Here is a 25,942-nt window from a genome sequence, read left to right on the forward strand (position 1 = left end):
TATGAATATACAGATATATATGAATATATATTTAAAAATACATAGAACATTTTCCCCTATGTGAAGAACATTGGAATGTAAAACACATAAAATATTAAAATTGAATAAAAATGATTTTTCATGGTTTCGGCTCTTTTTGGAGACGGATTTCTTCTTGTGAAAGTGCAAAACTCAAAGATCTGGATTTTCACAGATTTTTGTGTGATAAAACTTTCACAGAAAGAAATCCGGCTCCAAAAAGAGCTGAAAGGGACACTAAACACATTTCATGCACATTTCTCTAATCATGTGTGCAGCCATGTTGGAACCTAAGATTACACTGCAGGTATCTGAAGGAGAGTTGCTTTACTGGAATGTAGTGAAAGAAAGATTTCAACATGGCAGCAACCATGACTAGTGGCAGGTGGGGAATAACCACAATACTATGCTTATAGAATGTACTTAGTGTTCAATGTCCCTTTAATACTGCTGCTGGCGGCCATTTTCAGCATTCGTGGTTACACAAATCACACAAATACACATCTATATTTAAAATTAAGAGTAAGTGCTATTTGCTGATTGAAACGTTCAGGTAAAGACTTTATTTTACTTGTATGGTCTATATTTTGGTTGTTTTCCCTATTTTTTTTTTTTTATTTATCTATTTTTTTTTTCATTTTATCCTCTTTCGATCTCTCTTTTCTGCACTTTATCCGCCTCTCCCTTTCTTTTCTTTTCCTCTGACCTTTTCCTAACATATTTTTATATATTTAATTTGCACTCGGGCAGGGTGAGAGTAGGGCTGTCAACTTCCTGTATTTAGCTTATGACTTGTTTATGGTATTAGGTGTATAATATATATATATATATATATATATATATATATAGATATATATATATATATATATATATATATATATATATAGTGTTATTCTTTATATAGGATAGGACACACTAAATGTTGGAAAATGGATGGGCCATACAGGGGGAGAATAATTAAGGGGGCTGGTGCGGAGGGCCCCCAAAATGTGTCTTTTCCAAGGCCCTGCAAATGCCAAGGTTAGCCCAGTTGCTTTTTCTTCCATCTCTTTGCTTTTGTCTGTTATGGACATGGGGGGACCATTCGGACTAGAACATAATATTGCTATGTAAGCAAAGGTGGGAGTGTGGAGTTATAATGTATAAATTCAGTATTAGAACAGTATTAGTAAGTTAGGGTTTGGAGGGTCACTCATGCAGTCGTCTAGTAGGGTGCATCAGCTGAGAGAGTCCTTAAATACGTCTAGAGAGTGTAAGAAGGTGATGGGTCTCCTCAAAGGGACAGTAAAGCCAAAATGTAATGATTCATATAGAATCTGCCATTTTAAACAGGTTTTCAATGTAGTTCTATTATCAAATTGACTTTATTTTATTAGTATCGTTTGTTGAAGAGTACATCTAGGTGGGCTTCACAGCAGCAAAGTTAATAATGTATTTTAAAGACCTGATTCTGTGAATTGCATTTTTGAAAAGCACAAAAAATGTTTTACTTCACAAGGCAAATGTATTTTCTAAACTGAAGCACAATACTGATTCTGATATATAGTAATTACAGGTCTGGGTAGCAACATCAACTAATCAAAGGACATACTGAGCCCAGGGCCCCTATTTATCAAAGGTCTTGCGGACCTGATCCGACAGTGCGGATCAGGTCCGCAAGACCTCGCTAAATGCGGAGAGCAATACACTCTCCGCATTTAACATTGCACCAACAGATCACAAGAGCTGCTGGTGCAACGCCGCCCCCTGCTGACTCGCGGCCAATCGGTCGCCAGCAGGGAGCTGTCAATCAACCCGATTATACTCGATCGGGTTGATTTCCGGCGATTCCTGTCCGCCTGCTCAGAGCAGGCAGACAGGGTTATGGAGCAGCAGTCTTTAGACCGCTGCTTCATAACTTGTGTTTCTGGCGAGTCTGAAGACTCGCCAGAAACACGGCCCTTCAAGATGTGATATTTTATTTCTCTCTCAAATTCACTCAATTTAAACAGCCATTTTTCTCCTTTTGTAAGCACAATAAATATCTCAAGTAAATAGTCTCTCTCTTCTATATTCATATACATCCAAACTATATATATATATATATATATATATATATATATATATATATATATATATACATACATACTGGGCCTATAGTTCTTATCTGCTGTCCAAATCTATGTTTCTATATATACATACATATATATATATATATATATATATATATATACTGTACGTATATACACTAGTCCTAAAGCCCGTGTACACGAGCCATTTTTTGCAGTACAATGGTCCCACCCCTTGCTCTCCCCCCCCTCTATTTTGCTCTCTCTCCCCCCCCTCTCTTTTACGCTCTCTTCCCCCTCTCTTTTACGCTCTCTTCCCCCCTCTCTTTTACGTTCTCTCTCCACCCTCTCACCCTTCTCTTTTGCTCTCTGTCACCCCCTCTTTTGCTCTATATCTCCCCTCTTGTGCTGCTCTCTCTCTCATGCAGACACTCAGACAGCCACGGCAGCTCCCGCCCCGTCACGCTTAGACCCCGCCCAGCTCCTCCCCCTCCACGACATGGCTCTGCCCCTTCACGACCGGTCAGCTCCGCACCCTTCACTGATTAGGTGCCAGCAGCCCAGGTCAGTTTGTTGAAGGCCGGGTGTGTTTTTCCTCGTGCAGTCTCTACTGCGCATGACAGCTTCGGACAAACACACTTGGTCTTTTATATTTATAGGATACCCTTCTCTGTTTGTGGCATGAATTTAGAATAAAAAGAGCTCTTTTGAGAGGCAACTGTCACATTTTTAATTGACGCTATGAATGTAAAGTGCACAAAATCCTCTCACAATTTTACTCCAAAGTATAATATCAGAAAATTCTGACTGGAGACCTGTCTACATTTATAGTAAACCTAGGCCTTGTTCAAGGTGGCACACCCAAAAAAATATTGTTGGTACACAACATGTAGTGCTGCTCCCTGGGCTAAATAGATAAAGCCCGTCCCCTATGAAAGATATTTATATTATATATAGAATATTAACCCAGTTTTGGCACTTGCTCTTGGATTAATGCCACTGTGCACTTGAAAAAGAAAAAAGTTGCAATGTCAATAAAGAAGGGGAAATAAAAGAACAGTGTCAGACCTTTTTGCTTCTATAAGCATTGCATTTTTTTTTCTCACACACAAAACGCGTAAGGCTGTTCTTTTTGACACAATTCCCTGTGTACCCTTTTTAAAAGTTTGTTTTTATTCCATTAAATCTAGAATTTTACCCAGATTCTGTAATTAAATTGTGTGCGTCATAGAATCTGGGGAAAATACTTAAAATGAACATAAAAGTGCATAAAGTAACTGTTCTAATGCATTGTATTTTGGCAGATAGTTAAACTCAGCTTCAAGAGCAGCAATGCACTGCTGGGAGCTAGCTGAACACATATGGTGAGCCAATGACAAGAGGCAAATATGTGCAGCCTTCATTCACCAACTGGCTTCCTTTAGTACATTACTACTCCTGAAAGTTTGACTATTACAGCCCTTTAGTTTAGTTAACAAAATTTATGCTTACTTGATAAATTATTTTTTTTCAGAATGATGATGATCCTCCATAACATATGGGATATATTTCCCGCCACTAGGAGGAGGTCAAGAACCCATATCAGGGCTTAAAATCCCTCCCACCTCCCATCTAGCTCTAGTTTAACATATAGCTGAGTACAGAATAGAAAGCATATAGATAGGAAAGACAAAGCAGGGTCTGTAGAGATGTCATTAGAACTGTCACCCAAACATTGAAACGGCAGGGCCTTTGGACTATCATCATTCTGAAAAAAAAGAATTGATCAGGTTAGCATAAATTTTGTTTTCTTTCGTAAAATGATGATGGTCTACAGTCCTTCATAACATATGCTATTAATACCCAAGCCAAACAATTTTTATAGGCAGTTCTTATTTAGCTGACACTGAGGCCTGAAGGATTTTCCTACCAAAAGCTGCTTGCAAAAAAAACAAAACCTCAAAGTGAAAAACTCTGAAAAAAGTATGCAGAGAAGACATGTTGCAGCATTGCAAATATGCTCCAAAGATGCATAATTTTTAAAAAACCCACAATGTTGCAACTGCTCTAGTAGAAGAGCTGAATACATTAGGAGGCGACTTTCCCGCCTTCAAGTAAGCCTTATAAATCACTTTTTTAAGCCAAGAGGGCAACGCTTCCTTAGTAACTTTCTGCTTCTTACGAGTCCCAGAGCAGTGCAAAAACAAACTAGAAGTTTGTCTGAAATCTTTAGTAGCTTGTAAATAGAGCTTCAAAGCATTGGCTACCTCAAGATTATGTAAGAGCCGCTACTTAGAGTTAGCAGGATCTGAACGCAATAAAGGAACAACCATTTCTTGATTGGTATTTTCCTTTGAAACTACCAAAGAAGGAATATATATATAGTTAGTACAAAGTATAGATTTCTCCTTGTGAATAATTAGAAATGGAGATCACAAGACAAAGTGAACAACTCAGCAACTCTCCTTGCTAAAGAGAATGCTAATAGTAAGAGTACTTTCCAAGGTTCAAACAAAGAACCTTGTCATGCAGAGAAACGTAGATTCAGATTCCAGGGAAGAGAAATGACAATCACAATTGGCCTTATTCTAACAAACACCTGTACAAAAGTCTGATATTTAGGAAGTTCAGCCTATGAAAAATAACAGATAAAGCAGAAATTTGATCTTTTAGAAATTAGCAGACAAACCCTTGTCAAGGCCATCCTGAGAAAAACTAAAGGAGTCTAGAAATCCTAAAGGAATACCAAGAAAACCTTTTGGAAGAACACCATTTGAAACAAATGCCTTCCAAACCCAGTAATAAATTACAGGCTTTCTGGCCTGCATCAAAGATTCAATAACCGAATTAGAGAAACCTCTATGTCTCAAAACTAGGCGTTCAAGCTCCACGCCATTAAATGTAGAGATTAGAGATCCTGATGAAAAAGGGAACCTTGAGACAACAGGTCTTGTCTCAGAGGAAGAAGCCATGGAGAGCAAGAAACCTCTGCACTATATCTGCATACCAAGTCCTGTGGAGTCAGGCTGGAGCAATTATTATTACTGACGTTGACTCCCATTTGGTTCAAGTATGATTCTTGGAAACAGGTATGCTAGATGAAGGTCCAGTGGATGCACCAAGGCATCTATTAGAAGAGCTTTGGATCTTTTGATCTCGCACAATAGCTTGTAAGCATGTGATTTAAATGAAAGGTCGAATTGAATGATATCTTACAGCGCTCAAAGTATCCCAATCTTGCTTTTTGATAATGGGGTACCTAGCTGCCCCTGAGATTGATATGTATTGGTAGTGGAATATCAGAAAGCGCCTAACTAGAGGCTATTGGGAGATGGGTTAAGAGATTAAATGTGCTTTTCTACCAAGTGTAGATATTCTTGGTAAAAGACAACACAAGGTTGTATAAAGATGAATATGTAAGCAATGTAAGAGTTTGACAAATTTAATACATTAAAGTAAAATTAAGCATATAATTAGAAACATTCAGTTAAAAACATGGATCCATGTACATATTTTAAATATTGTACAATATTAATCAATAAATAACAATTGTTTGATATTAAAACACAAACTTATTTTAAAACACAAACTTATTTTAAAAAACACAAACTTGTTTTAAAAAATTACTTTAAATATTGGGTTGACAAGAAATTGTTGTTATTCAATTTCTTAAAAAAAATCCTTAAAATGTGGTTTGGGTGTATTGCACCAGTTAGATGATCAAATAGAGTGTCTCTAGTTCCTTAGTGGGAATATCCTCCTTCGTGAAAAGATGTGAAAAAAACAAAATTTATGCTTACCTGATAAATTCATTTCTCCTGTAGTGTGGTCAGTCCACGGGTCATCATTACATTATCTCCTCCCCTACAGGAAGTGCAAGAGGATTCACCCAGTAGAGCTGCTATATAGCTCCTCCCCTCTACGTCACCTCCAGTCATTCGACCAAAGGACCAACGAGAAAGGAGAAGCCCAAGGGTGTAGTGGTGACTGGAGTATAATCCAAAAAATTTTTTTTAGCCTGCCATAAAAAACAGGGCGGGCCGTGGACTGACCACACTACAGGAGAAATGAATTTATCAGGTAAGCATAAATTTTGTTTTCTCCTGTTAAGTGTGGTCAGTCCACGGGTCATCATTACTTCTGGGATACCAATACCAAAGCAAAAGTACACGGATGACGGGAGGGACAGGCAGGCTCTTTATACGGAGGGAACCACTGCCTGAAGAACCTTTCTCCCAAAAACAGCCTCCGAAGAAGCAAAAGTGTCAAATTTGTAAAATTTGGAAAAAGTATGAAGAGAAGACCAAGTTGCAGCCTTGCAAATCTGTTCAACAGAAGCCTCATTCTTAAAGGCCCAAGTGGAAGCCACAGCTCTAGTAGAATGAGCTGTAATTCTTTCAGGTGGCTGCTGTCCAGCAGTCTCATAGGCTAATCGTATTATGCTACGAAGCCAAAAAGAGAGAGAGGTAGCCGAAGCTTTTTGACCTCTCCTCTGACCAGAATAAACGACAAACAGGGAAGACGTTTGACGAAAATCCTTAGTTGCCTGTAGATAAAATTTCAGGGCACGGACTACATCTAGATTGTGTAGCAGACGTTCCTTCTTCGAGGAAGGATTAGGACACAAAGATGGAACAACAATCTCTTGATTGATATTCCTGTTAGTGACCACCTTAGGTAGGAACCCAGGTTTAGTACGCAGAACTACCTTGTCTGAATGAAAAATCAGATAAGGAGAATCACAATGTAAGGCAGATAACTCAGAAACTCTTCGAGCCGAGGAAATAGCCATTAAAAACAGAACTTTCCAAGATAACAACTTGATATCAATGGAATGAAGGGGTTCAAACGGAACACCCTGTAAAACATTAAGAACTAAGTTCAAACTCCATGGCGGAGCAACAGTTTTAAACACAGGCTTGATCCTAGCTAAAGCCTGACAAAAGGCTTGAACGTCCGGAACTTCTGACAGACGTTTGTGTAAAAGAATGGACAGAGCTGAAATCTGTCCCTTTAAAGAACTAGCGGATAACCCCTTTTCTAAACCTTCTTGTAGAAAAGACAATATCCTTGGAATCCTAACCTTACTCCATGAGTAACTCTTGGATTCGCACCAATATAAGTATTTACGCCATATTTTATGGTAAATCCTTCTGGTAACAGGCTTCCTAGCCTGTATTAAGGTATCAATAACTGGCTCAGAAAAACCACGTTTTGATAAAATCAAGCGTTCAATCTCCAAGCAGTCAGCTTCAGAGAAGTTAGATTTTGATGTTTGAATGGACCCTGGATCAGAAGGTCCTGTTTCAGAGGTAGAGACCAAGGCGGACAGGATGACATGTCCACTAGATCTGCATACCAAGTCCTGCGTGGCCATGCAGGTGCTATTAGAATCACTGATGCTCTCTCCTGTTTGATTCTGGCAATCAATCGAGGAAGCATCGGGAAGGGTGGAAACACATAAGCCATCCCGAAGGTCCAAGGTGCTGTCAAAGCATCTATCAGAACCGCTCCCGGATCCCTGGATCTGGACCCGTAGCGAGGAAGCTTGGCGTTCTGACGAGACGCCATGAGATCTATCTCTGGTTTGCCCCAACGTCGAAGTATCTGGGCAAAGACCTCCGGATGAAGTTCCCACTCCCCCGGATGAAAAGTCTGACGACTTAAGAAATCCGCCTCCCAGTTCTCCACTCCCGGGATGTGGATTGCAGACAGGTGGCAAGAGTGAGACTCTGCCCAGCGAATTATCTTTGATACTTCCATCATTGCTAGGGAGCTTCTTGTCCCTCCCTGATGGTTGATGTAAGCTACAGTCGTGATGTTGTCCGACTGAAACCTGATGAACCCCCGAGTTGTTAACTGGGGCCAAGCCAGAAGGGCATTGAGAACTGCTCTCAATTCCAGAATGTTTATTGGAAGGAGACTCTCCTCCTGATTCCATAGTCCCTGAGCCTTCAGAGAATTCCAGACAGCGCCCCAACCTAGTAGGCTGGCGTCTGTTGTTACAATTGTCCAGTCTGGCCTGCTGAATGGCATCCCCCTGGACAGGTGTGGCCGATAAAGCCACCATAGAAGAGAATTTCTGGTCTCTTGATTCAGATTCAGAGTGGGGGACAAATCTGAGTAATCCCCATTCCACTGACTTAGCATGCACAATTGCAGCGGTCTGAGATGTAGGCGTGCAAAAGGTACTATGTCCATTGCCGCTACCATTAAGCCGATCACCTCCATGCATTGAGCTACTGACGGGTGTTGAATGGAATGAAGGACACGGCATGCATTTTGAAGCTTTGTTAACCTGTCTTCTGTCAGGTAAATCTTCATTTCTACAGAATCTATCAGAGTCCCCAAGAAGGGAACTCTTGTGAGTGGAAAGAGAGAACTCTTCTTTTCGTTCACCTTCCATCCATGCGACCTTAGAAATGCCAGTACTAACTCTGTATGAGACTTGGCAGTTTGAAAGCTTGAAGCTTGTATCAGAATGTCGTCTAGGTACGGAGCTACCGAAATTCCTTGCGGTCTTAGTACCGCCAGAAGAGTACCCAGAACCTTTGTGAAGATTCTTGGAGCCGTAGCCAATCCGAATGGAAGAGCTACAAACTGGTAATGCCTGTCTAGAAAGGCAAACCTTAGATACCTGTAATGATTTCTGTGAATCGGTATGTGAAGGTAAGCATCCTTTAAATCCACTGTGGTCATGTACTGACCCTCTTGGATCATGGGCAAAATTGTTCGAATAGTTTCCATCTTGAACGATGGAACTCTTAGGAATTTGTTTAGGATCTTTAAATCCAAGATTGGCCTGAAAGTTCCCTCTTTTTTGGGAACTACAAACAGATTTGAGTAAAACCCTTGTCCTTGTTCCGACCGCGGAACTGGATGGATCACTCCCATTAATAAAAGATCTTGTACGCAGCGTAGGAACGCTTCTTTCTTTATTTGGTTTGTTGACAACCTTGACAGATGAAATCTCCCTCTTGGGGGAGAGGATTTGAAGTCCAGAAGGTATCCCTGAGATATGATCTCTAACGCCCAGGGATCCTGAACATCTCTTGCCCAAGCCTGGGCGAAGAGAGAAAGTCTGCCCCCTACTAGATCCGGTCCCGGATCGGGGGCCCTCGATTCATGCTGTCTTAGGGGCAGCAGCAGGTTTCCTGGCCTGCTTGCCCTTGTTCCAGGACTGGTTAGGTTTCCAGCCTTGTCTGTAGCGAGCAACAGCTCCTTCCTGTTTTGGTGCAGAGGAAGTTGATGCTGTTCCTGCTTTGAAATTACGAAAGGAACGAAAATTAGACTGTCTAGCCCTAGGTTTGGCTTTGTCCTGAGGCAGGGCATGGCCTTTACCTCCTGTAATGTCAGCGATAATCTCCTTCAACCCGGGCCCGAATAAGGTCTGCCCTTTGAAAGGTATATTAAGCAATTTAGATTTAGAAGTAACATCAGCTGACCAGGATTTTAGCCACAGTGCTCTGCGTGCCTGAATGGCAAATCCGGAATTCTTAGCCGTAAGTTTAGTTAAATGTACTACGGCATCTGAAATAAATGAGTTAGCTAACTTAAGGGTTTTAAGTTTGAGTGTAATCTCATCTAGTGTAGATGATTCAAGTGTCTCTTCCAGAGACTCAAACCAAAATGCTGCTGCAGCCGTGACAGGCGCAATACATGCAAGAGGTTGCAATATAAAACCTTGTTGAACAAACATTTTCTTAAGGTAACCCTCTAATTTTTTATCCATTGGATCTGAAAAAGCACAGCTATCCTCCACCGGGATAGTGGTACGCTTAGCTAAAGTAGAAACTGCTCCCTCCACCTTAGGGACCGTTTGCCATAAGTCCCGTGTGGTGGCGTCTATTGGAAACATTTTTCTAAATATCGGAGGAGGTGAGAACGGCACACCGGGCCTATCCCACTCCTTAGTAACAATTTCAGTAAGTCTCTTAGGTATAGGAAAAACATCAGTACTCGCCGGGTACCGCAAAATATTTATCCAACCTACACATTTTCTCTGGTATTGCAACTGTGTTACAATCATTCAGAGCCGCTAACACCTCCCCTAGTAATACACGGAGGTTTTCCAGCTTAAATTTAAAATTTGAAATATCTGAATCCAGTCTGTTTGGATCAGAACCGTCACCCACAGAATGAAGCTCTCCGTCCTCATGTTCTGCCACCTGTGACGCAGTGTCTGACATGGCCCTAATATTATCAGCGCACTCTGTTCTCACCCCAGAGTGATCACGCTTGCCTCTAAGTTCTGGTAATTTAGCCAAAACTTCAATCATAACAGTAGCCATATCCTGTAATGTGATTTGAAATGGCCGCCCAGATGTACTCGGCGCTACAATATCACGCACCTCCCGAGCGGGAGATGCAGGTACTGACACGTGAGGCGAGTTAGTCGGCATAACTCTCCCCTCGTTGTTAGGTGAAATATGTTCAGTTTGTACAGATTGACTTTTATTTAAAGTAACATCAATACAATTAGTACATAAATTTCTATTGGGCTCCACTTTGGCATTAGCACATATAGCACATGTATCTTCCTCTGAATCAGACATGTTTAACACACTAGCAATAAACTAGCAACTTGGAAATGCTTTTCAAGTAATTTACAATAATATGAAAACGAACTGTGCCTATAAGAAGCACAGAAAAAATTATGACAGTTGAAAATAAATAAGTTATAGCATCAAATCTTTGTAAGAAATATACAATTTTAGCAAAGGATTGTTCCCATTAGCAAAGGATAACTAACCCTGGCAGCAGAAAAAATACACAAATAAACGTTTTTTATCACAGTCAACTACAATCTTCACAGCTCTGCTGTGAATGATTACCTCCCTCAAAAAAAGCTTTGGAGATCCCTGAGTTCTGTAGAGATGAACCGGATCATGCAGGAAGAAAATGAACCTCTGACTGAGTTTTTTGATGCGTAGTAAAAGCGCCAAAAATGGCCCCTCCCCCTCACACATAACAGTGAGAGAGATCAGTAAACTGCTTTAATTTAAACAAAACTATTGCCAAGTGGAAAAAATAGTGCCCAAAACATTTTTTCACCCAGTACCTCAGAGAAATAAACGTTTTTACATGCCAGCAAAAAAACGTTTAACCTCAATAAATTAATTGTTATTTAAAACCTATTGCAAGTCCCTGCAAATTAGGTTAAGTCTATGCATACAGTATAAATCCAGTGAAGTACCATTCCCCAGAATACTGAAGTGTAAAATATACATACATGACAGCCTGATACCAGCTACATCTACTGCATTTAAGGCTGAGTTTACATTATAACGGTATGGCAGGATTTCCTCATCAATTCCATGTCAGAAAATAATAAACTGTTACATACCTCTTTGCAGATTAATCTGCCTGCTGTCCCCTGATCTGAAGTTTACCTCTCCTCAGATGGCCGAGAAACAGCAATATGATCTTAACTACTCCGGCTAAAATCATAGAAAAAACTCAGGTAGATTCTTCTTCAAATTCTACCAGAGAATGAATAACACACTCCGGTGCTATTATAAAATAAAAAACTTTTGATTGAAGGTAATAAACTAATTAAATCACCACAGTCCTCTCACACATCCTATCTATTCGTTGGGTGCAAGAGAATGACTGGAGGTGACGTAGAGGGGAGGAGCTATATAGCAGCTCTACTGGGTGAATCCTCTTGCACTTCCTGTAGGGGAGGAGATAATATCCCAGAAGTAATGATGACCCGTGGACTGACCACACTTAACAGGAGAAACAATAATGGTATAAAAAATAAAAATGATTCCTTTAAGTGAAAAAATGCAGTGTTCCAGAAAAAATTCTGTGTTCAAAACAAAAAATATATTGGTGTTTTAAAATCGGAAATATGTTGATCAAAAATATATTGGATAAAATATGATAAAAGTGTAAAAAATTAAACTCAAAAATTGAACTCAAAAAACGTGTAGTAATCCAAGAGTGGTGATAGTGAAAAATTAGTTAGTGGAAAAAAAGGGTTTGTAAATGAAAGGTCATCAGATCTATTCCCTGTAAGCCCATTTTGAACTCTGAGAGATCTAAAATGTCCTAATGGAAAGACCACTCTTTTGAATGGACCGATAGACCGCTGAGATGATCCACCTCCCAGTTGTTCACACCTGGTATGTGAATTGCCAATAGGGATAAAAGAGTCCTCTCTGCCTAAGACAGTTTTAGACACTTCCTTTATGGTCAGTGGACTGCAGATATCCCCCTTGATAATTTATGTAGGACACCACCGAGATGTCCGACTTGAAACGGATAAACTTTTCCACCTTCAATAGGGGACAGGGTTGAGAGCCCGAAGATTGCTCGAAGTTCCAGAATGTTAATTGGTAACCTTGCCTCTGGAAACCAAACTCCTTGCAATCTTCGAGAAACACAGACCACCCCCCAGCTAGAGAGACTGTTGTCTGTAGGGACAATAGGCCAAGACTGATGAAGGAGGGATGCCTCAAAGGTCAAAGACAGACTTTGTGTCTTCAAGAAAAAGATTGACGGAAATTTATAGTAAATTTGGTACACTGTAGATCAAATAAGAATGTGCTGTTGTGTACAGCAGCCTAAAGGTCCTTGCAAAAAAACACTCCTGCCTATAGGATGTTATCAAATCTGAACCTTTAGGTTATCAGTACAAGAAATATTTTGCAAATTTACCTCAGGATTCTGAGCTTAATCCCTAGAGATGTATGCTTACTTAGTTTAGGGACAGCGGCTAAACAAACTGTCACTATTTTGTATATGTTATTTTTAGCTTTAGGAGTAAAAACAGTAGTTTCCCCCTGAGTGACAAGTACAGAGCGAATTCCCTCAAGAAAGTAGACTGTTGCCGCTGATATGTATGCAAAATTTGAGGTAAACAATTCTCACAGATTTGAGTGGCCTGGCGCATACTGGAACATATTTTCAAAATAAACATGTATATGTAGACAAAGGGATATTTTAGAAAGTGACTCCTCAATAGAGATTTCAGTAGGGACAGAGACATTTTATTCCATTTTCACTTATAATAATGTATACAATGACACTGTATATAAGTATTAGTACAGACAATACCTGGTAAAGAGCCCTGTACACTAAGTTTACTCCCTCAGAAACCACTACAGGTGTGCTCATGACAGTGTAATAGAGTTGTGAATATTAAGCTAGGGAGTCTCATTCTATTATGAAGAGTAAAAGCAGGAATGATTCAGCCCTCTGTGGCAAAGGATTGTAGTGTTAGGACCAGTCTATATTGTGGCACCTTGTAAGTGGTGACTGGCTAAGCAAAATATGGCCATATTGTGTGACTAAGATCCCAATTTTATTTAAAAAGAATAGTTGTCCATTGATGTTGTTTGCAGGCAATTTTTTGCAGCAGTTCAAAAAATATGTTGTGGTTTTGAAAATGGATGTGCGCCAATACCTTTTTGTTTGTGTATTGACTAGACAGATGTGTATATAAACTTTTTGTAAGGTGTGCTAAACCAAATTTTGTATATATATATATATATATATATATATATATATATATATATATATATATATATATATATATATATATAATAAGAAAGAAAAATAAAAGGATCCAGGTATCGAATACAACAAGTGGTTTATTCAAGCTTGCATGTGATATGCACACACAGATAAGATATATATATATATATATATATATATATATATATATAATATATATATATATATATATATATATATATGTATGTATAGTGAGACATAACAAGAGAACTCATCCTGGAAAGTAGCCAGGTTGAAAAAAAGACAGGGAAACAGCACTCTTTTAAAGTAATCAATATTTTTTACTAGCACAATATAATATACATAAATGGTAAAGGAGATGGCATACGGGTGTCCTCCCTCCGCCTTGGCACTGCAAGGATAGGCAGAATCCACCGTGTGTAAAAATACAGAATCTGATTGCAACAAAAATATATTACAAAGAAACAATACTATAGGACCTATCGAGTCCAATAGACAAAACCTGACCGGTCAGGGGATGTGCGAAACAAATTGCCCAAAAATTGTAAATGCAGCAAGATGCAGAGCTGGCTAAAGTAAAGCCTGTCACACTTCCTACACCCGGCTGCGCACAGCACCCCTGTGAAGAGGTAATTGCTGGGCAGATAAAACGGAATGTGGGATCTAAGAAAGTAATGACAGCCTTATGACAAGCGGAATATGATAATCAGGCATACCTTGCAATATGTACAATATAGAAAATATATACAGAGGGAAAGTGTGTACCAAAGATCAACTACTCCCTGCTGCATCCGACACCTCTCTCAGGAGGTATGACAGGTCGGGCAGGTTGTGTAATGGGATCTAAGTGATCAAATGGAGACACGCCCTCAGGATATGTACATGGGTTAATGAGCCATACATTTCAATCTTCATATGGAAATGACATAAGTAAACTCAAAAACAAGGCATAGGTTAATGTCTGAAATGACCAATTGACACATTAAAGCAAACAGCGTTAGTATATGCTATGCAGAGAAGCAAAAGAATATGTTAGTACTCAGCATGCATCCATCCATTTGTTATTAGATGAGCTATGATCCTTGTAAGTTCTTAAGGAGAGCCGTGCCCCCTCTCGACAGAGTGGCGTTTGCCAGGTGCGAAAGTTCACGCACATAAGCCAGAGCTGGTTAGTACAGTTAGCGGCAAGGAATCTAATAACAGTAAGGAACCATACGACCTGTTAGATTCAGTGGTTTGTCGGCCGTGCCAGGTTGCTGTTAGTCCATGACAGTAAATGCCAGAAGTTTATCCAGACTTTGCTTTTGAATGTGGCTGTTGAGTAACCGCTGGGCTTGTTGTAAGTTCTTTACTTTGAAATCCTCACACGCACATCACGTGATCCGGTCGGCTGGACCTATGCCGACGCGCGTTTCACCCGTGCGTCCAAGTTGCTTTACGGGCTTCGTCAGGGCGTAATATCCATGGTGCACTTGTCACCGTATTTATACAAAGTATGGTTAGCGCCTCTACTGACGGGTGAAAATATTACAGGTAAATACAAAATAGCAAAACTTAAGAAAAAACACAAACTGTCTATTTTTAAATTTAGAGTAGCAAAAGTGCTCACTCTACTTTATGTTGCATATTTACAAAAGAATAAAAGTTAACTATATTAATGTTGCAACCTTCAATTTGTTGAAGGTTTACTTAGTTAAACTTAATAGCGTACAAGACCCTAGAGAATGAATTTATTTACAAAAAACAGGCCATATCCAATTTATCATTAAGGCCTGCAGGAAGCTGTGTACCCAGAATAGAGATCCACCTGCATTCCTTTTGGAGGAGAATTCTATCATTATCCCCTCCTCTATTATTGGTAATTCCCCTATCTATTCCAATAAAAGAGAGAGAGTCAGGATTGCTATCATGCATGAGTTCATAATGTTTGGCCACATTACTTTTCTGGTTTTTGTATTTGACATCATCCCGGTGCTCTGTTATCCGGTCTTTTATGGCTCTTCTCGTTTTTCCCACGTAGTACCGCGGGCAGCTACACGAAAGGAGGTAAACAACCCCTTCCGTGTTACAATTCACAAAGTGTTTTAGAGTGTAGGTTTTGCCTGTATGTGTTGCAAATTGTTTAGTCTTAAGCATAAACTTGCATGCAACACATTTGCCACAGGGATGGTTGCCATAAGATCTATGTTTAGACAGCCAATTCTGTTGTTTAGGAACTGACAGATATTGGCTTTTTACCAATTTGTCTTTTAAATTTGGAGCCCTTTTGGCTGTGATGTTTGGAAAATCCCCAACATCACGAGATACAGCTTCATCGCTAAGTAGAGTGTGCCAATTTTGTGCCAGGATTTGTTTTAGTGATGTCCAGTGGCAATTATATTCAGTGACCAATCTAATCTTTGATTCGCCAATCTTATCTTTGGGCACAAGAAGACTGTCTCTATTCAAATGGGCCGCACCAGTTAGGGCTTGTTTTACTATCCTCTTTGAATATCCTCTATTCAAAAACCGTTTTTCCATTTCAGCCGCATGTTGATAGTATTTCCCTTTTGTGGAACAATTCCGGCGTAGCCTGAGAAATTGGCCCTTGGGAATGCCTCTTTTTAGGTGGCTTGGATGGTGACTTGAAGCGTGGAGTAGGCTATTGGTGGCAGTGCTTTTGCGATAATTTTCTGTCACCAGATAGCCATCTTTGATCTTCACGTTTATATCCAAAAAGGATATTTCTTCCTTACTAAACTGTAAGGTAAGTGAGATGTTACTCTTATTGTTGTTTAAAGAATTAACAAATTCTTTCAAATCATGCTCCGAGCCTTCCCAGATGAGGAAGACATCATCCACATATCGTAACCATATGTGGATGTTGTCTTCAAAGAGGGAGTTCTGGTATACATCTTCCATCTCCCAGATGCCTAGATGGAGGCACGCATAAGTGGGAGCACATGTAGCCCCCATTGCTGTTCCCTGTTGTTGGGAATATATCTTATTGTCGAACATGAATATATTATTGGTGAGTGTAAATTTTAGCAGTTCGATTACAAAATCTGTGTGTTGCATTGCACTCATACCTCTCATCGATAGAAAGTGCTTGCAGGCCCTTAGTCCTATCTCGTGGGGGATTGATGAATACAATCCCTCCACGTCAAGAGTGACAAGAATGGCGTTGTCTGGAATCACCAATCTGTCAATCTTCCTTAGGAAATCCGAGGTGTCCATGATGAAGGATGGTAAGGTGTTGAGGGATGGCGAAGAATTCATGGAAGGCTGGAATTCCAGCCTCTCAGACTGTTCCATCATTTTGATGAAAAAAATGGTAATTCGTAACAAAGAAAGGTTAGAGAAAACCATTACACAGGCTGAGGAATCACTAAAACTGGTTAACACCTTTTCAACCAATACAAACTTTGTTAAACTAAATGAGGAAATAAAGGAACAGATATCAAGGTTACAAAATGACATCAAACTTAGAAAAGGTAGGAAATTCTCGAGAGATAATGATGATTATAAAAACAAAAAAGTATATAATTATCTGCCAGTAAGAAGTTCTTATGATTCGGGTACTGATGGATCAGACATAGAATCTGAGCACCGCAGATCTACCCGTAGGAACTCACAGTCTTTTTTAGGAGAAGGAGGAGAGGGGGAAGAAAAAGGAGGAGGGAAGATAGCAGGTACACATTCAGAAGAGAGGAGGTATCCCTCCAGACAACGACGGCAACGGAGTTACGACCAGAACCAAGCGAACTACCCTCGGGGCAGATCGCGAGGGTTCCGGGGTCGAAGGGGATATTAAATAATTCTGAAGAGGGTCTTCAGATAATCAATTTATCCTCCTTCAAATTGAATCTCATGCATATAGAGGTTTTAAAAAAAGGACTAACATTTTGTCCTACCAATTCACTTAACAAGTTTAAGTTTATTAAAGATCTACATCTATTTGCACGTCGTGTCGTACTGTCGCAGATTATGAAAGGTAAAAGCAGACACCTGGTGGAAGATGTTTCTCTGAACAGAGAAGACTCATCCAGCATACAAAACCTTCAGAGTCTATTGGCAGATAGTGAAGGTAGTCAATATGTTCCCTCACAGATGGAGAATTCCATCCAGTATGAGAGGTTTCATTCAAATTTTAAGGCAAAATCCAAATACATGCCACAGCTATCTATGGTACCTGCTGTGAACATCTTCATCAGAGAAGTTGAAAAACAAATTTCAGGACTACCCTTCACAGGATTGGTCAATGACAATCTAACAAAATCTGAAAGAAAGGCACTAAATCAGCTCATGAATGCCAAGGGCTTTGTAATAAAACCCGCGGATAAGGGTGGGAACCTGGTTCTCTGGGACGAAAACATGTATATATTGGAGGTTAAACGCCAACTCTTGGATAAAACATTCTACAAGGGTTTAACGTTTAACCCTATTCCTACATTACAATTTGAACTCTTTAACATTCTAAAAGAAGCAAAGAGTAAAGACATCATAACCTCCACTGAATTTAAATACTTGTATCCAGAACATCCGGTGATGCCTGTATTTTACTGCATCCCGAAGATCCACAAAAATGCCAATCATCCACCAGGCAGACCAATCGTGGCAGGCATTGGCAGCCTCACTGAGAATCTGGGCAATTATGTGGACTCCTTTCTCAGACCATCCCTCAACACCTTACCATCCTTCATCATGGACACCTCGGATTTCCTAAGGAAGATTGACAGATTGGTGATTCCAGACAACGCCATTCTTGTCACTCTTGACGTGGAGGGATTGTATTCATCAATCCCCCACGAGATAGGACTAAGGGCCTGCAAGCACTTTCTATCGATGAGAGGTATGAGTGCAATGCAACACACAGATTTTGTAATCAAACTGCTAAAATTTACACTCACCAATAATATATTCATGTTCGACAATAAGATATATTCCCAACAACAGGGAACAGCAATGGGGGCTACATGTGCTCCCACTTATGCGTGCCTCCATCTAGGCATCTGGGAGATGGAAGATGTATACCAGAACTCCCTCTTTGAAGACAACATCCACATATGGTTACGATATGTGGATGATGTCTTCCTCATCTGGGAAGGCTCGGAGCATGATTTGAAAGAATTTGTTAATTCTTTAAACAACAATAAGAGTAACATCTCACTTACCTTACAGTTTAGTAAGGAAGAAATATCCTTTTTGGATATAAACGTGAAGATCAAAGATGGCTATCTGGTGACAGAAAATTATCGCAAAAGCACTGCCACCAATAGCCTACCCCACGCTTCAAGTCACCATCCAAGCCACCTAAAAAGAGGCATTCCCAAGGGCCAATTTCTCAGGCTACGCCGGAATTGTTCCACAAAAGGGAAATACTATCAACATGCGGCTGAAATGGAAAAACGGTTTTTGAATAGAGGATATTCAAAGAGGATAGTAAAACAAGCCCTAACTGGTGCGGCCCATTTGAATAGAGACAGTCTTCTTGTGCCCAAAGATAAGATTGGCGAATCAAAGATTAGATTGGTCACTGAATATAATTGCCACTGGACATCACTAAAACAAATCCTGGCACAAAATTGGCACACTCTACTTAGCGATGAAGCTGTATCTCGTGATGTTGGGGATTTTCCAAACATCACAGCCAAAAGGGCTCCAAATTTAAAAGACAAATTGGTAAAAAGCCAATATCTGTCAGTTCCTAAACAACAGAATTGGCTGTCTAAACATAGATCTTATGGCAACCATCCCTGTGGCAAATGTGTTGCATGCAAGTTTATGCTTAAGACTAAACAATTTGCAACACATACAGGCAAAACCTACACTCTAAAACACTTTGTGAATTGTAACACGGAAGGGGTTGTTTACCTCCTTTCGTGTAGCTGCCCGCGGTACTACGTGGGAAAAACGAGAAGAGCCATAAAAGACTGGATAACAGAGCACCGGGATGATGTCAAATACAAAAACCAGAAAAGTAATGTGGCCAAACATTATGAACTCATGCATGATAGCAATCCTGACTCTCTCTCTTTTATTGGAATAGATAGGGGAATTACCAATAATAGAGGAGGGGATAATGATAGAATTCTCCTCCAAAAGGAATGCAGGTGGATCTCTATTCTGGGTACACAGCTTCCTGCAGGCCTTAATGATAAATTGGATATGGCCTGTTTTTTGTAAATAAATTCATTCTCTAGGGTCTTGTACGCTATTAAGTTTAACTAAGTAAACCTTCAACAAATTGAAGGTTGCAACATTAATATAGTTAACTTTTATTCTTCTGTAAATATGCAACATAAAGTAGAGTGAGCACTTTTGCTACTCTAAATTTAAAAATAGACAGTTTGTGTTTTTTCTTAAGTTTTGATATTTTGTATTTACCTGTAATATTTTCACCCGTCAGTAGAGACGCTAACCATACTTTGTATAAATACGGTGACAAGTGCACCATGGATATTACGCCCTGACGAAGCCCGTAAAGCAACTTGGACGCACGGGTGAAACGCGCGTCGGCATAGGTCCAGCCGACCGGATCACATGATGTGCGTGTGAGGATTTCAAAGTAAAGAACTTACAACAAGCCCAGCGGTTACTCAACAGCCACATTCAAAAGCAAAGTCCGGATAAACTTCTGGCATTTACTGTCATGGACTAACAGCAACCTGGCACGGCCGACAAACCACTGAATCTAACAGGTCGTATGGTTCCTTACTGTTATTAGATTCCTTGCCGCTAACTGTACTAACCAGCTCTGGCTTATGTGCGTGAACTTTCGCACCTGGCAAACGCCACTCTGTCGAGAGGGGGCACGGCTCTCCTTAAGAACTTACAAGGATCATAGCTCATCTAATAACAAATGGATGGATGCATGCTGAGTACTAACATATTCTTTTGCTTCTCTGCATAGCATATACTAACGCTGTTTGCTTTAATGTGTCAATTGGTCATTTCAGACATTAACCTATGCCTTGTTTTTGAGTTTACTTATGTCATTTCCATATGAAGATTGAAATGTATGGCTCATTAACCCATGTACATATCCTGAGGGCGTGTCTCCATTTGATCACTTAGATCCCATTACACAACCTGCCCGACCTGTCATACCTCCTGAGAGAGGTGTCGGATGCAGCAGGGAGTAGTTGATCTTTGGTACACACTTTCCCTCTGTATATATTTTCTATATTGTACATATTGCAAGGTATGCCTGATTATCATATTCCGCTTGTCATAAGGCTGTCATTACCTTCTTAGATCCCACATTCCGTTTTATCTGCCCAGCAATTACCTCTTCACAGGGGTGCTGTGCGCAGCCGGGTGTAGGAAGTGTGACAGGCTTTACTTTAGCCAGCTCTGCATCTTGCTGCATTTACAATTTTTGGGCAATTTGTTTCGCACATCCCCTGACCGGTCAGGTTTTGTCTATTGGACTCGATAGGTCCTATAGTATTGTTTCTTTGTAATATATTTTTGTTGCAATCAGATTCTGTATTTTTACACACGGTGGATTCTGCCTATCCTTGCAGTGCCAAGGCGGAGGGAGGACACCCGTATGCCATCTCCTTTACCATTTATGTATATTATATTGTGCTAGTAAAAAATATTGATTACTTTAAAAGAGTGCTGTTTCCCTGTCTTTTTTTCAACCTGGCTACTTTCCAGGATGAGTTCTCTTGTTATGTCTCACTATACATTACTATATAAGGGTCTGCACCACATTTATTTATAAGCTATATAAGGGCCGATTACGGCATCCTTCGCTTCACTAGCCCATAGCAATTGCTTCTCTCCCGTATTTATTTCTTGATAAAAAAAATATATATATATATATATATATATATATATATATATATAGCCCTTAAGTACTCCCTGACAGTTCCTGTATGGGTACTCACCCCTCCCTGGGACTGCTAGGCACTGAAAATAGGTTTAGAACCTGGCCCAAACTGTTGTAGTAAAAATCAAGTTGCTGAGACCACAGATTGATAAAGAAAAAGTTTGGGAACACTGAGAGGGTGGAGCTACTCCCGGGAGAAAAGCCAGTGTTCATATATCATTGTAAAAACACTTTTGGTTAATTTTTAATAAATAATTGTACACCAAGCATAATAACCTCTTGAAGATGTCAAAACATTGGTCCCCAGCCTAACCGGAACATCTAAAACCGCATATTGCACTAAGCAAATGCCGGTCTTCTTAAAAGGCCATACACCTCAATAATAAAAGTGGCCCCCAAAACACCCCCAGAGTTGCCAGAGGGCTGAAAAGAGTCAGAGGTTTCCCTGATAATCTTCCCAATGATGATAGAACCGTTAGGGACCTGATAGGGAGAAAAAAGTGTGTCATGAGGAGAGCAGGTTAAGTCCCCTGGCTATGCTGCAACTGTGTCAGAGTACCTACAAATAGCCTCTGGGCTGTGTGTGTGCGCTGTGTAAAGTCACTTACCTTATGCAGCACTCCTCCACTGGCTTACCAGGCATGTCAATCTATCTCAATGCAGCAGCAGTATCCAGTAGAAAGCCCATCCAGTGTAAGGGGACGCTAGGGACGAGTCCCTGCGACACCTGACGGTAGTTATGGCTGAAGTCCTGTTAGGGAAATGCTGTGCACATAACAGGGTATTCATGTGCCCCTGTATCATTCAGCTGCTGCAAAGAGTCTTTTCTGTCTTCTTTGTAAATGATACTCCGCAGAAACTCTGGGTCTCACATAGCTTTGAGCCCCCAAGCTGTAATCCATAAGCAAGTAGCTGGAACAACCTCTATTCTTAACCATCTCCTACGAGGCCAAGAAAAAAAAATAGAGGTGGGAGGGATTTTAAGCTCTGATATGGGTTCTTGACCTCCTCCTAGTGGCGGGAAATATATCCCATATGTTATGGAGGACTGTGGACCATCATTTTACAAAAGAAATAATAAATCTTACTACATTTTGCATCTTTATGTTGAATGGAGATCTCTAGTTAATCGTATTTTCATTTAGTTTAAAACTGCAGGGTACTTCCTATTGTTGTACAATGAAGGAAACGGTGGTTATTTATAGTAAATAGCATACAATGAGCATGTAATTACAGAACCATTACTGGAAGACTGTGCTGGATAAGGTTAGATCAGGACAACAGCTGAGTAAGCAACCTAATCTGTTTACAGTTATGCAATTACTGTTAAGCACAGTATTCCCTAGTTTCTGTGTCTTGCAATGTATTGGAAAAAAGGCTTAGGCAATATTCCCTTTGGTGGCCACCTCTGCTCTTTACTCTTGTTAATCTGCATATTCATGTGAAAAGTTAGGATATGCACTGTTAGCCGAGTCACGCTTTAATTGTTGCATGTAAATGTAATTCTAATTGCTGAAAGCACTTTTGTTCCTTTGTTTAGGTGTTCAGGGAAGATGGCTATTAAAGGCGTATTAACCCCTTGCTTCTATGTAAAACATTTGCTTTCTTCTCTAGTGGTCTAGTGGATATTTGTAGGATTTTTAGTTGAAAATAGAACAGACGGTTCGATTCCTACTTGGTATTATTATATACACACTTTTAATATAAATAAATGATCAAATAAATAATAAAAACTACAATTTCAATATTTTAGTCACTTAGTTTAATTATTTTGGATACAAGCGTGTTCTTGCGCGCTCTCTCTCTCTCTCTCTCTCTCTCTTCTATATATATATATATATATATATATAATCGATGTAGTTAGGTATATGTATTCTTAGCCATAGTCTATATGACCAGGTAAGAAGAGTGGTTAGCACACTGGCTTCTCAATATTTTTTTTTACATATTTCTACCTCGAGTTCGATTCCAATATGGAACACTAAAGTTTTTTTATTTTTTTTATGTTTGAGAAAGCTTTATGTAAGTAATGTATTTTTATGTTTTACTATAATGCATAATATGATGGCTATGATGTATGATATGTTGGCATATATTATGGTATTTTTCCTTACCGTTATGGATCATATATTTTGAATGTTTGGAGAGGCATGAGTTAATAGGAGGATCTGGAAGGACGAATAAGGAGAAAGCCTGGATTATAAAAGAACCATGAGAAGGACTACATAATATCCCTGAAAAAGCTGGTGGTGAACGGTGAAGCGTGCTTTGGATTTTATTGAACTGTTGGGACTCTGATGTCACAAGGAGGGTTGGGTCTCTGAATTTGAACACTGTGAAGCCTTCCTTGAATGCCAATAGCGATTCAATGGTGGGCTGTGTGATTCTGTTCTTATGTTTCCTTTTTACCCGAGTGATCTGTGAATTGATGAATAAATCAAACTCGTACAAGTAGAAAAGACCAATGGCACTACTAAAATATCAAATAGACTGTACCCTATACAAATAAATTGCCAACAGGCAAATAAAGAGAGAGGGGGTGTTCTGTGTATTAATTACTATTAACAAATGGAAATGAATAGAAAAGTTAACCATTCAAAGAATACACCAGTAGCACTCAGACAGCCTATGATGTCAGTATACCATGGGATGGGACAAGAAAGAGTTCACCTAGATTAATAAAACATAACTTTTAATAAAACGCAAATACAAACTGGGAAATTAAATTAAAAGCCCCAACTAGTATAGAGGATATATCTGTAAAGTAGTACAATAGCACATAGAGTACCAGATAAGATGGATATCAGATGGTATGGGGAGATTATGTTTGTGTATCCGTGTGATTGGTGTATACTCAAACTGGATCAGATAGAGGGAGAAGAGGCTCCAAAAAAAGGAGGTGTATTGGAGCTCAGACTCAGGTTATAGAGAATCAGATTAAAGGGAAAGCATATTAGAATCAAATGCTCATGTATATAGAGCAGTTAGAAGTGATCAGTTTGCAGGATTACCAGCAGACTCTAAGTTTCCTGAAAATACAATATAACATATCAGATCAAGAGATAATATAGGTGAGTGTATCATATAATGTGGCTGGAGCATTCTGTTAGTTACACACTCATAGAGTTAAATATTGTATAGAATATAGTAATAATTGTTGCAAATACTCTGCTTGTAGTGAGTGAAGACAGGTTAAAGGAACACTAAACAAAAAATTTGTTCTTTCACGATTCAGATATCTCTTCCTGGATGTCCTCTCACTACCTCAAGCTAAATCTCTTCAAAACTGAGCTCCCCATTTTCCCCCCTTCTTCAAAAATCTCCACCCCCAATCTCTCTATAACTGTCGACAACTCCATCATTACCCCTACCCCACACGCCCGAAGTCTTGGGGTCACATATGACTCAGATCTTTCTTTCACTCCTCACATTCAGTCCTTGGCTAAAGTCTGCCGCTTCCACCTTAAAAATATCTCTAAAATTAGACACTTCCTTACACAAGACACAACTAAGATTTTAATCCACTCTCTCATTCTTTCCCGCCTCAATTACTGCAACTCTGTCCTCTCTGGTCTCCCCACCTGCCGCCTAGCTCCTTTACAATCCATAATGAATGCCTCTGCCAGAGTCATTTTCCTTACATGTCACTCTTCATCTGCTGCTCTTCTCTGCCAATCCCTTCACTGGCTTCCTCTTGCCTCTAGGATCAAACACAAAATTCTCACTCTGACATACAAAGCCCTCAACTGCACTGCTCCACCCTATATCTCAGACCTTGTCTCCAGATACTCTCCCTCCCGTCCCCTTCGCTCTGCTCATGACCTCCTACTCTCCTCCTCTCTGGTTACCTCATCGCACTTCCGTTTACAGGACTTCTCCAGACTGGCTCCTATCTTGTGGAACTCTCTGCCTTGCTCCACAAGACTCTCCCCTAGTTTTGAAAGCTTCAAGCGCTCCCTAAAGACTCTACTGTTCAGGGATGCATACAACCTATGCTAGCCTTACTTTATACCAGTTCCACTCCTCCATTGCTATCCCCTGAACCCCCTTAGCATGTAAGCCTAAGAGTCCAGCTGTTTGTAGATCACCTTCTTAAAGGGACAGTCTACACCAATTTTTTTCTTATTTAAAAAGAGAGATCATCCCTCTATTACCCATTCCCTGTTTTTGCATTACCAACACAGTTATATTAATATACTTTTTACTTCTGTGATTACCTTGTATCTAAGCCTTTGCAGGCAGCCTCCTTACCTAAGTGCCTTTTACAGACATGCAGTGTAGTCAATCAGTGAAGACTCCTAAATAACTTCACGGGAGTGAGCACAATGTTATCTATATGACACATGTGAACTAGCACAGTCTAACTGTGAAAAACTTTTAAAATGCTCTGAGCTAGGAGGCGGGTTTCAACTGTTTAGAAATCAGTTTGAGCCTAGCTAGGTTTAGCTTTTCAAAAATACCACCAAGGGAACAAAGCAAATTTGATGATAAAAGTACATTGGAAAGTTGTTTAAAATTGCATGCCCTATCTGAATCATGAAAGTTTTGTTTTGAGTAGACTGTCCCTTTAAGAGCTGACTACAACAGTGCAACT

The 25,942-nt window shown here is 39.9% G+C and overlaps 1 protein-coding gene across 1 annotated transcript in view; it reads right to left on the reverse strand.

Annotated features, from left to right (window-relative positions):
• The window catches only part of CAMK1 (calcium/calmodulin dependent protein kinase I), a 339,090-nt gene that overhangs the window by 10,910 nt on the left and 302,238 nt on the right, over positions 1-25,942 (reverse strand). The window lies entirely within an intron of this gene.

The sequence above is a fragment of the Bombina bombina genome, chromosome 7, assembly GCF_027579735.1.
Source record: "Bombina bombina isolate aBomBom1 chromosome 7, aBomBom1.pri, whole genome shotgun sequence".
Taxonomy (NCBI): Eukaryota; Metazoa; Chordata; class Amphibia; order Anura; family Bombinatoridae; genus Bombina; species Bombina bombina.